Source organism: Helianthus annuus, chromosome 5 (genome assembly GCF_002127325.2).
Source record: "Helianthus annuus cultivar XRQ/B chromosome 5, HanXRQr2.0-SUNRISE, whole genome shotgun sequence".
Taxonomy (NCBI): Eukaryota; Viridiplantae; Streptophyta; class Magnoliopsida; order Asterales; family Asteraceae; genus Helianthus; species Helianthus annuus.
This window is the reverse complement of record NC_035437.2, coordinates 93,763,009-93,777,682: the sequence shown is the minus strand read 5'-3', so window position 1 is coordinate 93,777,682 and position 14,674 is coordinate 93,763,009.

Below are 14,674 nucleotides of genomic sequence, written 5' to 3'. Positions count from 1 at the left end.
GATGAATCCATTTTGCTAGATTTTTCATTCTTTGGAGAGTAAGACGATTTATCAGAACTTTTGTTTAGTTTTCCTGATGTACCCGAGGACAAAATCTTTTCGAGATACTCTCTCGCTTTCTTTCTCTTCTTCCTCAGTCTGTCTTTCTGCCCCTGTGAAAGCTTTACTTTCTTATCTTGAACTTTCTGTTCTTGAACTTTCTGTTCTTTGGGCTTGACACTGACTGATTTCTTTGCCATTTTCTAAGATTTAGCCCTCAAACTTTCATTTAATCTCCTTGGGCAATCTCTGGCAATGTGACCTAAGATATTGCATTCAAAGCATCTTCTCATCTCAAAACTCCTTCTTTGGCAATCAACAACAATGTGTCCTTGATAGCCACAATTATAACACACTCTGTTGTCGTATCGTTCTTCATTTTCAACCCAAATACTCAAATCATAGCATTGATTTGATTTGTAGTACTGATCATTTCTTAATTTGCTATCATTGAAATGATTAGTCTTGGGTGAATTCCTATTCCATCTTCTCCTTTGAGCTGGATTTTGCATTTGAGCACTGTGGTCCAACCTGCACCACTTTTCACCAACTATTTTTGAGTTTTTATTTTCTGATTTTTATGATTTTTTAATATGATTGGATGACTGAACTGATGAACTTTTATTATCTTTTTGGGAATTTTTCAAATTTTTAACTTTTTTTGTTTTTGTTCTACAGTCTTCTTCAAAAGTTTCTTCGTAGAGCATTTACCTTTTTCAGTTGATTGTAGAACAGTTTCTTGAAATTTTTCTTTTAATTTCAAAAATATTTTTTGTTTTTCATTTTCATCATCAGCTCCTTCATCACAATCCTCAACTTTGACAATGTCAAAGTTTGTGACATTGTCACTTATTGAAATAGAATTGATCGGTTTTGGACAAGGATGCTTCAAAAATTCTGATGAAGTCACAAAACCTTTCAATTTCTTTTCAAGTTCATCAATCTTGTTTCTTGAATTCTCAGCTTCATTTTTAAGCTGAGATATTCTTTCAAGATGAGACTTGATTGATTTTTCATTCTCATTCTTAATGTTTTCAAGAACAGACTTTTCATTGTCCAAAACTTTTATCTGTTCTTGAAACTTTGTTTCATTTGCTTTCAAATTTTTGTTTTCTAGCTTTATCCAGAAATCTTCATTTTCTGAAGATTTCTTTTTACTTTCAAACTTTTTTTCTTTCAAAAACTTGTTTTCTAATGTCAAACTGTTCAAGTCACTTAACAGTTTAACATTTTCAGATTTCAATTTCTCACAAGCTCCCTGTAAAATAGGAATCTGTTTATCATCAGTTTGCTTCTCATTTTTCAACTTCTTGACTTCCAATGTCAAAGTTTATCACATTTAAAGCACACTGATTCAGAACTTGAACTTGAGGATTCAAAATTCACAGATTCTTCATTCTTTGTGATTTCCTTTGATTCTGTCTTGTATGTTCCTGCACAAACGATTTTACCAAAATCAAGAGGATTTAAATTTTCATCAATATAACATCCTCTCTTATAGTCACATTTCATGTTTCGTTGTGCAGCAAAACATATACAGATTCTTCTATCTATTTCAGTACTTACATCCAAATTTACTTTATCTAGATTTCCCAAACTCAATTCATCTAGATTCCCTTTTATCTTATTCATCAATGTTTTCTTCTTTCAAAATTTTCATCACTAAGTGTTTGAAGTTTATTGATGAACTCAGATGGATGTAATTTTGAAAATTTAGGCTCTTGTTTTAATTTTCTCAAAACATCATCCCATTCAGCAGGTAATGCATCTGCAAACTTTGATACTTTTTCAGCATTTCTCAGTTTTATCTCAAACAATTTTAATTTGTCTATTAAGTGATCAAATCTTCTTTCCATCTCTTTCACTATTTCATCCTTTTGACATGCAAAATTTTTAAGTCTAAGCATCCAAATCTTCTTATCATCTTGTTCATATATGCTCATTCTATACCAACCATAACCACTATTTAACCTTTCAATAAAATCATTTTCCTTTTCGTCAAACATTTCTGCCATATTTCAAATAATCCCGACAAGTTTTCTCACAAAACAACCTGTCAAGCGAAATTAGAGTTTTCAAGTAGAAAACCCTTTGGAACGGAATCACACTTATGAACAAAATAACTGATTTCGCTTGAAAGTGTTTCAAGTGGAATCAACACTTGTTGTTTCAAGCGAAATGGTAAACCTCAAGCGTAATCAGGATGATTCACTTCGAGCGGAATCACAGTTTTAAGTTCGAGCGAAATCAGAACTTAACTCTCGAGCGGAATCACTGATTCCGCTTCAAGTGTCCGAGCGGAATTAGAGTTTTATAAACCAAACACTTGATTTCGCTTGAAATTCAAGTGGAATCACCAAATCAATCTAAAACTCTGATTCCGCTCCAAATGCTCGAGCGAAATAAGAACTTTTCAAGTAATATACCTGATTTCGCTCGAAATTACAAGCTGAATAAACCAGTTTCGAGCGGAATCACCAAAGTGTTCGTTCGAGCGGAATCAGTTCAAAGGTCCATTTTTACCATTTTTACCATTTTTAATCTGTATTTTAGCGTGAAACTTTCAAGGGTTTGTTAACATGTAGTTTTACACGTTCTGTGAAAAATTTGGCCAATTTTAACTGTGAAAACTTGAAAATCTGTGAAAAGAAGGTGTAGAAATCAAAATTTTCCAGCGAAAACGAGCTAAACGGTAAGAACTCTTCCTCCTGAGCTCTGATACCACATGTAGAATCGTGAGACGACCTAACGAGTCGATCAGAAGAGTGCTCAGACAGAATCAGAGGCGGAATTCATTGATTCTGTCTTTGTTTAGCTTGATTTCACTATTAATTGTCTCTTGTATTGATTATAATGCAAATACAGTCACGAAGACACTTCGTCGGAGCTTCACCGTCGGAAACAAGAACTGAACAACTAACTTCTGATTCCGCCCCAACTGACCTTTATATAGGCCAAGGGGTTCCACTTGAACATGCACATGCATTTCAAGCGGAATCAGACAATACAGTTTCGAGCGGAATCAGCAACAGACTCTTCGAGCGGAATAAGGATATGATGTGATTTCGCCTGAAATGACATTGTGTCATTTCGAGCGGAATCATCACTAACTCACATATCCTCGATTTCCGTGCACTATACAAACAGTTCTATACTAAGACTCGAACGAAGATGAAGTAGCAGACAACTGCACCAACAAAAAATTTAGGAAAAATTACAATTTTTGTCCTTTATCTTAATACCACTTATTAGGCCGTGTCCTTTTTAACGAATTCTGACAAGTTTTGCCCTTTACAAGGAATTTTGTTTCACGTTTTGTCCTTTAGGTTTAGCTCAGTTAGATTTTCTTGTTAAATCTTGTCACCTAAAGGTATTTTAGTCATTTTACCCATTTATTTAATATTATTTAAAAGAATAAAACAAAATATTTTAGGGTTGACTGTTGAAATAAATGGGTAAAAAGGCTAAAATACCCTTGGATGACAAGATTTAACAAGAAAATCTAATTGGGTTAAGCCTAAAGAACAAAACGTGCAACAAAATTCCTTGTAAAGGGCAAAACTTGTCAAAATTCATTAAAAAGGACACCTCCTGATAAGTGGTATTAATATAATGGACCAACTCGGCTCATTGTAGCTTCATGGGAAATAATGGCTTTGTTAAGGTGTGTTGCATGTGCTCTTCATTGATAAGGATATAAGTGTTACTTGACTAAAGATATTGATTTCCTATTTTTCTTTTGTAATATCTTTGGCATTTACTTTGTAAGACGAAATCATTGATAAACTAACAAAAAAAACGAGCACCGGGTTGTAATTGTTGTCACCACCGCATCATACGGGTTCCCTACTAGTATATATATATATATATATATATATATATATATATATATATATATATATATATATATATATATATAAATATATGAAAATGATCATAGACAAATTATTATAATCTAGAAAGTGTACAAGACAATATAAGCCATTAATCTATGAATTCACTTATAGATAATTAAATGGTCCCCAAATAATTTTTCCAAGTAAGAAATTGAAATAAGAATAGTCATTATTATTGGCTTTTAAATCAACTTCTCTCATGATTTTTAAACACCTATAATTTTTTTTATTTGTTAATATTTCTATAAAAAAAACACCATAAAAACGAGAATTTTATTCTCTTTAATTTAAGTAATCTATTGCTATATTTTTTTAAACTTTTTTACAAGCTACGTGATTACGTATTTGTGTATAACGTTACGTTATTTTTTGTATAACGTTACAGAATTATCTAACAATACATAATTACATAATATACATTACACTCTCAAACAGGTTTTACAGTATGTGATTTTATAACGTTACATTATGTATTAGTGCGTAATTACGTAACACTAATTGACTATATACCATTACGTAATTACGTAACACTACGTAATGACGTACTTACTAGACATATTTTTGTGGCTTCTGCTACGAATTTACATGGACCATTACACCCCTGACTTGAAGTACATGTGTCACCATTTGTGGTCTCTTACGCTTCGCACGAATTTGAAGTCTTATACAATAACCATCCCACATATATATAGATGAGTGTAATATAGGGTTGTACAAAAAGCTCGCGGCTCGGAGCTCGCTCGGATTTAGCCTGGGAAAACTCACTCGATATGGCTCGGTTCAAAAGTGAGCCGAACCGGCTCGACTCGGTTAGAAAGTGAGCCGAGCTCGGGTTGGCTCGTGACGAGCCACATTGGCTCGGTGTGGCTCGCTTGGTAGCTCGGCTCAACTTAGCTCAAATTATTTTACATATAATGTATTTTATTTTTATATATATATAATATATTACAAAAACTTGATTATTATTTACATGTATTTAGGCTTGTAGTTTGATATCTATAACATATTTAAAGGTTGATTGCCGTGCTAATGAACAAATATTGTATATACTTGAAATATAAAACTTAATTTGCGTTGTTGAACGTGATTTTGTCTTGTAATGTATTAGCAAATAGAGCAAAATTATCATCATTCAAATCTTCAGGCATGCTACTCCAATCAACAAAGTCTTGAGTAAAGAAGCTTTGCTGACTGGCCTCTGCGGGAGCAGATGTTTGTGCAGCATGTTGTGGTGTAGGTTGTTGTACTTGAACCTGAGAGACTAGGGCTTGGACATACTGGATTTGTGGAATAGTGGTTTAAACATATTGCACTGGAACAATGTTTACAGGATGTGCAAAATGGGCAGTGTTTTGCATATGTGGAGCAGGGGTATATTGGAAATAGTGTACAATGTTTTGTGTATTTTGAGGTCTAGGGCTAGGATGAGTAATGATTGGTCCATTATTTTGACTCCTACATTCCCTAGCAAAGTGTCCTAGCCTGTTACACTTGTAGCACTTAATTTTGGATTTATCCAACCCCACTTTTAGATTCCCATGCAGTCCTGGAAACTTTCTACCTGTTCTCTTATAAAACTTGTTGGTTCTTACACTCAGCAGTGCCAATTGGTGCAAAATGTCCATTTCCTCCAGATCAGTGGGATCAAAATGTTGGAGGTTATTGAGCTCAAAGGATAAGTTGTCAGAATTATGGTTTTTCCCACTCGCTGTAAAATCAAAGTTGGGTGAGTAAGGCTTAGAATTGAAGGCTACACCTGTAGTTATGTCAAAAGTGCTTACTACCTCCAGATTATTCTTGACCCAAAAGTGTTGTGTTACCAAAGGTGTAATCATCAACAACTTTCCCGGATTCCTACAACTTATTTTTCTGGTTAAACTCTCTCTCATAAGTGAGGAGTCTACCATGAAGTTGGGTCAGACTTAATTCTTTGAAACCCACAGAATTTTTTGTCACAAAAGCTATAGTGTCCCATTTATCTAGTAATGATCTTAGAAACCTACTATTTAAAGTGGACTTTGCAAATTCAACATTAACCAGTTTAAGTTCACTAATGAGACAGCTAAATATTTCAAACTGTTGTGTTAGTGACTCTCCTTTGACATGACAAAACGTTTCATGTTGTTGATTTAAAACCTCCCTGTTGTTTTCTATAACCTCTTCTGTTCCACCGAACTGCTCTTTTAGTGCATCCCAAAGCTCTTTGGCACTGTTACAATGTAACAGTCCAGCATATATGTCATTTGGAAGAGCTCAAGCCACAATGCTAAAAGCCTTTGCATCTAATTCAATTTTTTGAAAATCCTAATCTGAGTAATTTTCAAGGCTTTTAGGCACTTAGGCCTTGGGATCTTCTGTGCTAGGCACCATTGGAACATGTGGTCCAAAGATGAATGACTTCCAGTAGCCGATGTTTTGCTGAGCTAACACATGGCCCATCGTACGTTGCCAGATATTGTATTCTGATTTGACAAGCATAAGTGGCCTGAATAGTGTTCCGTTGTTATGAGGGTCCTATGAATGTGATGTCGTCTTGCTTGTTTTACAGAAGTTTTTGAATAATCAACTTTATACGTGATTACACTTTACTCTGTTTTCAACTGATACGAACAATTTTAGTATCAAAGGATTTGAGTTGAATAATTATGTCAAATTGATTGTTAGATCGAATTTGATTGTCCTATGCTCTGATACCAATTCTTAGGATCTTAGTTTGTATGATTATGTGGTTTAACTAAATGAATAATGAAAGAAGATAGATCAAAGGATAATTGCAGCGGAAATCGAAAGTAAACTTTGTAACACAATCAAAGAAGAATACAGGTCCCTTTTATGACAGTTTCGATTGTTCGGTTGGTTACCGGTTCGTTAAGGTGCTAAACTACGCAGTTTAGTATGTTTTATGTACCCTTTTATGACAGTTTCGATTCCCGACACTTAGGAAAGCATACAGGACCATTTAACCATATTTCTGCATGATATAAATGTGTTTGAATGCTGAATTTGCTGATTCTCTGCAGAATTCTGCAGTTTTACTGAGTTTTAGGCACTTTCCGACATTTAATGTTGGGATTGAACCCTACCAGAGGAACAAATAATGTAAAGCCAAAACCGGATCACATCAGAGGACTACAATAAGCAGCAGTTTACACTTTGCTTTCCCCTTAACAGTGGTAATCTAACAGCTGATGGATCTTAAGTACTGCTCACTACAACAACTGATGAACCAAACACTGATGAAACTCTAAAGAACTGCTGAAGACGAACATCGTTGCTCTATCTACTGCTGTTTCCTAAGTACTGCTGAAAGACACAAGCACTGCCCACTCAAAGACTGATCACCTTTGAAGAAAGCACTGAAGTTCAACATCAGTGCTCAGGCTACAACAGTGGAACGTGAAGCAGTTGTTATCTCTTGTTTTGTATTGTACTGATAATCAGATGTTGCATATCAGTAGTTTGTTTAGAACAGTGTCTATAGGTTGTTAGTTTGTTAGATGTCACTATCATGGTGACGTCAGCTGAGATGCTTCAGTGGTTTGGTTCGCCTATAAATGGAGCAGTACCCTGTACTGTTACATTTGATTGACTGAGTAGATTCTTCTTCTCCAGTCCAATCCTTTCATCTTGTGCAACCAACCTTGCAGTATCAGGCTTAGGGGCAGCTTAGTTCAGTAAACATGTTGTAATCATTTGCTTTGTATTTCAATCATTTAACTTAATGAAAAGCATTTGTTTATCAAACTATTTTCCCCTTTGATTGTGTTTACAAAGTTTGTATCCATTTCCGCTGCACTTTTCACTGTTTAAATATTCTCTGACTGTTCAATTTATACAAGGAAACACAATCATGAGAGCCTCCGATCCTAACAATTAGTATCAGAGCTTGGACAGTCAAATTTGATCTAACAATCAATTTGACATAACAGTTCAGCTCATAATTCATTGGTACTAAGGTTGGTCGTATTTCAGTTGAAAAACAGAGTAACGAGAAATCATGTTCAAAATGATGACTCAAAAGCTCTGTAGAACAACCAAGATGTCATAAGATTCACAAATCTCATACAACTGGTGATGTCATGCACAAATCACTCATAGTTTCCAGATCTGGAAACTTATCTGAAAACTATGGTGTGTTCATCTTCATTCAAAATTGATTTCAACTGTTGTTATGAAATTTGTGATGTTTTCATATTTTACACTAAAGTATGCACCTCAGATCAGCAAAACCTATGTTCATCTAAACACTAGTGTTCTACTGACATAGAAAGAGGGAAATAAAGCTTTAGTCAAAATTTCTTATGTGCTCAAAGGCAGGTTGAGAATCCTCAAAAGGACCAAATCAACTTTGTCAAAACACATTAAGAAAATAAGGTGTCAAAATAGTCCTAATCATACGTAATGTGAGATCTGGTAATAAAACATGCACAAATGTGGCCAGATCTCTCAAAACGTTACTTCAAAATGATTCTGGACTAAGTTTCTTCAAAATAAAATCTCCCAGTGAGTATTTCTGAATACGTGAATGGGAAGGGTAAAAAGGGAAAAAGAAAATGAACAAATCTCAAAGTGTGGTTATCTCAAAACTTTTGAAATCAAAAGAAAAGAGTATAAGCATAAAACACTCTTGAGGTTAAAGTTGGGTAAAATAATGGTATCATGCAACTGTGTGCATTCATCAATATAGGAATTGTTCAGGTAACAATGACATTCCCAGTGATTGACCTTAAAAGAAGATTTACAATCGATTGACAAGAAAATGACCCCAAGCAATGGTCAAAATAACTTGAGAATGATATGATCATGAAATCATTGTAAAGCTGTCAGATCCTTTATTATCTCTTTGTTCCTGGATAATATATTTTGTACTTTTACTCATTTTTTGATAGTAAAAGTTCATCTCTGGTCAGGATGCAATTTCCTTATTTTTGTGTGAAATTACTATCCTTAAATCTGATCAAAAGGAAATGGCACACATATCAAGGTCATGTTAAGCTCAAGTTTGGTTGTCACAGATCAAAAATTGATTGCAAATTGATTTTGAACTACTGAGATACTCATGTTCTAGTTCAAGTAATTAGACACAAAATGAGTAGTTTTAGTAGAAGAGTCTTCATCATCTGGAATGCTAAACCACTGTCTGGAATAATGGACATTTGGCAAAACCTTGAACAAAAATTTCTGTAGATAACTGCTGGCAATTTAATCTTGATAAAATACATCTAAAATGTATTTTGTTAAGAATAGCAATTCTGGTGCTCAACAGATGCTAGGTAAGATATTGTGCTTTCACAAGACAAAATCAATTCCTACATATGAACAAGCGGATGCTAAAATTATTTGTCAAAAGTCAAAAGACTGCTGCACAAACAGTTGTTACACAAATGATCCTCATTATTGTTTTCAAACCACTGCTGTACCTTAAATGCTATTGTGCCTCAACATCTGCTCTTTAAAGTCTGACCACTGTTGATAGTCAACCCCTGCTCTTTTAAAAACACTGATGTTTAAAATCATTGTTCCATCCACTGATACACCCACCGCTTCATTTCATTACCGTTGTAACTACTGATGCTTGATCCATTAGTGGTTGTCAAAACAACTGTCCTCCAGTATTTACCATTTCATCAGGGGTTGGCACGTGGTCAGCTTTTAGCCGTCTGATCATTATAACCGCTGCCACATCAGCATTCACTTTTTCCCTAAAATAAAACCCTGATTAAACCTAAACAGGGGCTCACACTGTCGAATTGAATTCCAAATATTCTCTTCACAAAGCAGTTTCCCACTCTTCTTCACAAAAACCTTCTTCGATCTTCTTCATCAAAAATGATGAAACCAAAATCGAAGTCAAAATCAAAACCATCTTCTTCCTCCACCCCATCAGACGCCACTCAAATGGCCGCTGAAACCACGGAGATTCGCTACAAATCTCCTCACAACTATGTGGGTATACTCACAAAACCCACAACTGAAAACACCTTCGACTCCATCATTGACATCTTATCTGCATCAAAGTACAAAACTTTGATAACAGCAAACGCTCCCATTTATCTTCAAACCCAGAGAGAGTTCTGGAAAAATACCACCCTTGAAAAACAAGGAGACATCATCACAACCATCAACTCCTCGATACAGGGTAAGAAGGTTCAAATCTCTCCACAATCCATTTCTGAAATCTTTAAACTCGATGATTTGAAAGGAAAAACCTCATTTTCTAAAGACGAGTTGAAAAAGGAACTTTTAGTGAGAAATAAAGGTCCTGAATAATGAAGGGTTTTGGCATTATCTGTTCCAGGGGGAGATTGTTGGGATTGAACCCTACCAGAGGAACAGATAATGTAAAGCCAAAACCGGATCACATCAGAGGACTACAATAAGCAGCAGTTTACACTTTGCTTTCCCCTTGACGGTGGTAATCTAACAGCTGATGGATCTTAAGTACTGCTCACTACAACAACTGATGAACCAAACACTGATAAAACTCTAAAGAACTGCTGAAGACGAACACTGTTGCTCTATCTACTGCTGTTTCCTAAGTACTGATGAAAGACACAAGCACTGCCCACTCAAAGACTGATCACCTTTGAAGAAAGCACTGAAGTTCAACATCAGTGCTCAGGCTACAACAATGGAACGTGAAGCAATTGTTATCTCTTGTTTTGTATTGTACTGATAATCAGATGTTGCATATCAGTAGTTTGTTTAGAACAGTTTCTATAGGTTGTTAGTTTGTTAGATGTCACTATCATGGTGACGTCAGCTGAGATGCTTCAGTGGTTTGGTTCGCCTATAAATGGAGCAGTACCCTGTACTGTTACATTTGATTGACTGAGTAGATTCTTCTTCTCCAGTCCAATCCTTTCATCGTGTGCAACCAACCTTGGAGTATCAGGCTGAGGGGGAGCTTAGTTCAGTAAACATGCTGTAATCATTTGCTTTGTATTTCAATCATTCAACTTAATGAAAAGCATTTGTTTATCAAACTATTTTCCTCTTTGATTGTGTTTACAAAGTTTGTATCCATTTCTGCTGCACTTTTCACTGTTTAAATATTCTCTGACTGTTCAATTTATACAAACAAACACAATCATGAGAGCCTCCGATCCTAACACTTAAACTATCACTATGAAGGCAGTTTTGTGATCCTTACTTTCCTACACACTATACTAGTGTAATACTGGGTTTCTGGCTCATTCTGTGTCTCAACACATTATCTGTCTATGTACTGAACTCCATCAGCATTTTCCCGGTTTGTCTGATAACTGTGCTAACTGTGCTTCGTGCATCATCTGAGTCAATAAAGTTCCCATGCAATAATGATATATCATTTGCAATATATGATGCACATGTATGTATATGGCAATAATCAGAAAGCAATTCAAATTATTGTTTGTAATTCAGCACAATCATTAAGCACTAATTATTGTTTAATAATTGTACGGATGCATGCAAATTTTGACAGTTGTCACATTCTCCCACTGTTAAGAAAATTTCGTCCTCAAAATTTATACTATATTAACTCCTTAGGGTTGCGTTATACGTGCATGGATATGAATAATACCAAAGTGCTTAACCACGAAACCGAATCAAATCTTATTCGAATCAGGTGAATCCAAGGACATATTACAATAACAAGAACCCAATGGTTAAAAGGTCTGTGTTCCAGAATTAGATGTCAAAAGATACGAGACGTATAGTGTATATTCTGGTGTGACCTAGTTAATAGGAGTTCAACAAAAGAGGAGTTTCGATCCATAGAATTCCGAACGATCGTTCACAACATGCAAATGAGTTTTCAGAAACAATAGCATCCGCTCGATGAACTCAAAATCAACAACTCAAATATGGTGATAACATGAAAATGATCTGTCAACTTTCAAACAAATAAATGGTTAAGATTAGTGTGTTGACATTCTTGATTTGCGAAAATACACCGAAGAAATACAATCGAATCTGGTGTATCATGGTCTTGATTCGTAGTTGCATTAAGAGTGTTTAGATGACGAGTTAAACTAAAGGCATATGTAGTTTCGTATGAAACGGTTGATCATGATTAGCACAAGATACAAGTTCGTACTGACACCACAAGGTGTCGTAATGACATAATCCAATGACAGCGGTGACCGAACAAGTTCACCGTGTTTGAAATCAATGAATGTGTATTGGAACAAATCTGAAAATTTGATTTAAACAACGTCATAGGGTTTTCAATCGAATATGGAACATTAAAGAACTATTGTTTCCGATCGAAGATGAAAAAACAATAAATACCGCAAGGCATTCGATTGATAATGAAAGAACCGTTAGGAGGTACACTGGATGATATAAAATGAACTTATATACCATTGTCTTGTCACACAACTGTGTTAAGACTGCTTTAATCATGATAAAACAAAATGGATTTAGAGCAAGTCAATAAATAAACAATTAAATCCGTGAATGAGTTGCATAAACGAGATTAGCGCAAGCTTCAATTTAGTGAAATCATCACTGCAAGGTGTCGAAAGCAACAAACGATTTAATGGAGTCGTAGACCAAACAAGTCTACTACAACTCGTTGACAAAAGAAACATTTGCAAAAATGAGTTTGAATATGATGCCCTCAATACATCATATGGTGTCATGAATTGAAGATGCGAAATGGGCAAGTTCAAGCAATTGAATAAATACATGTATCGACAAGGGAATTTCGGCATGGTTACAAGGATAATCCATGTATGTAACTTGAAAGAAAAGAAGTTTCAAGAAAGTGTGTTGACTTGATAGCAAAGGAGCCAACAATTACAATAATGTAGGTCATTCGTATCACAAATCAATAATTAGATTCAGCAAAATAATATTTGAACTTTGAAGAAGCGCTTATTCGGAACGAAACCACATGCATAACAAATGGTGCACGCGTATCATATGAATTTTCAAGATATGGAACAATGATTATTCGCTATAATGAAGGAATGATCAAGTATCGAGACAGAGGAGTGTTTGCTTTAATGAAGAAAATGGTCGTGATGCAACTACCATTAGGAGGAGTAGAGATGCAAATATCTACTTGCTAGAAGCAAAAGTGGAATTTCAATATAAGAAATTTGAGTACTTTACTTGTTCGGCTAACTGAAATAACATATATGTTGGAATAATGGGGTTTACTTGAGTTAACAGACGCGGTTCCTAAGTGATAACCTTTTATGAGTTTTGACCTAAGTTCCCAAAGGTCCTAAATACATGTTTTCCTAGGTTCTCAAAGTTTCGTATTCCGTGTAAAACTGTTTTGTGCATCGTGTAGAAAACACAATATTAGTGTATGTTTAAAACAAGTGGTTGACTCACTGTACTTTGGTATTCTTTCTTCCTAAATTCACTACTGGCGATAGTCTGATCGAAGACCGATCTTGGGATAGTAGTTGGATCTTTGCAGTTAGCTAAATAAATCGTTAATCCTCGGCATGGGATTTTGGTTCTTGATGGTTGACCTGTTCAACTCTTGGTAGTCGATACTCATTCGAAAACCATCGCCCTTCTTCTTGACGAATGGAACTGGAGCTCCCCAAGGCAAGAAGCTTGGCCAACTAAATCCCTTATCTAACAAGCCCTGGAGTTGTGCTGACAACTCTTGCATTTCTGACGGCGTAAGTTGGTAGGGTGCCTTGGCTACGGGCGCGGCGCCTGGAACCAGGTCAATGTAGAACTCGACTTGTCTTTGAGGGGGGGTAATCCTGACAAGTCTTCGGGGAAAACTTCCAGGATATTCCCTAACCACAGGGATATCTTCTAGCTTCGGTTCTCCGGCTTCTTTTTCCACGACATGAGCCAAGAAGGCAACATGTCCTTTACGCAAAAACTTCCGTGCCGTCAAACAACTAATAATCCATTGGGGCGTATCCTGCTTCTCACATGAATCCCGATTGTCTCTTCACTCGCCATCGGGATGCGGAAAATCTTCTCATGGCAAACAATCTCAGCCCGATTACTTGACAACCAATCCATCCCAACTACTACGCCAAAGCTTCCCATTAGCTAGTTCTATCGAGTATGGGATATATAACTTACTAGTTATTGAACCAAGTATATTCTTAAAGTCTAGAGATATGAAGCTATAGCCGGTACTAGTATCGAATAGCATAGATTGAAAGTGTTGATTAGCAGGGAACGTACCAGTGACTTCGTTCGGACCCTGGCATGCTTCACGAGCTCCAATGTTGAACGCTCTTTCACGGTCTTGACTAATCTCCCTTGGGCAATCTTTCCTAAAGTGCCCCACGTCACCGCAGTTAAAACACCCTTGACCTCTCTTTCCACGTCCCGTCCCATGCCAACACGTCTCCTTGCAGTGCCCCACTTTGCCACAGTTGTCACACTTTCCATTTTTACATCGCCCGGTATGATGACGTCGACACTTGTCGCACTTAGGTAGTTTACCCATGTACTCTTTTCCCTTTTTGGCCTTGTTGTTGTTATTCGCCTGAGTACCCTTCTTGAAGTTTGCGAACTTTCTCTTGTTATCGCCAGACGGCTCCACATGAGTCTCCTTTTTCTCCTCTGAGGTGGAAATTTTTCCCAGTCTAACCGCTTCCTCAGTGAGCGTCACACTTAAATCGATAGCATCGGTAGTTGTTGGAGGCTTTGATGTTGTTACCATGCTCAGAATCTGAGGTGCCAATCCCCAGATGACATGTTCGATCCTCTTAAACTCTGGTTTCACCAGATATGGAACAACTCGCGATAAATCATGAAATCTC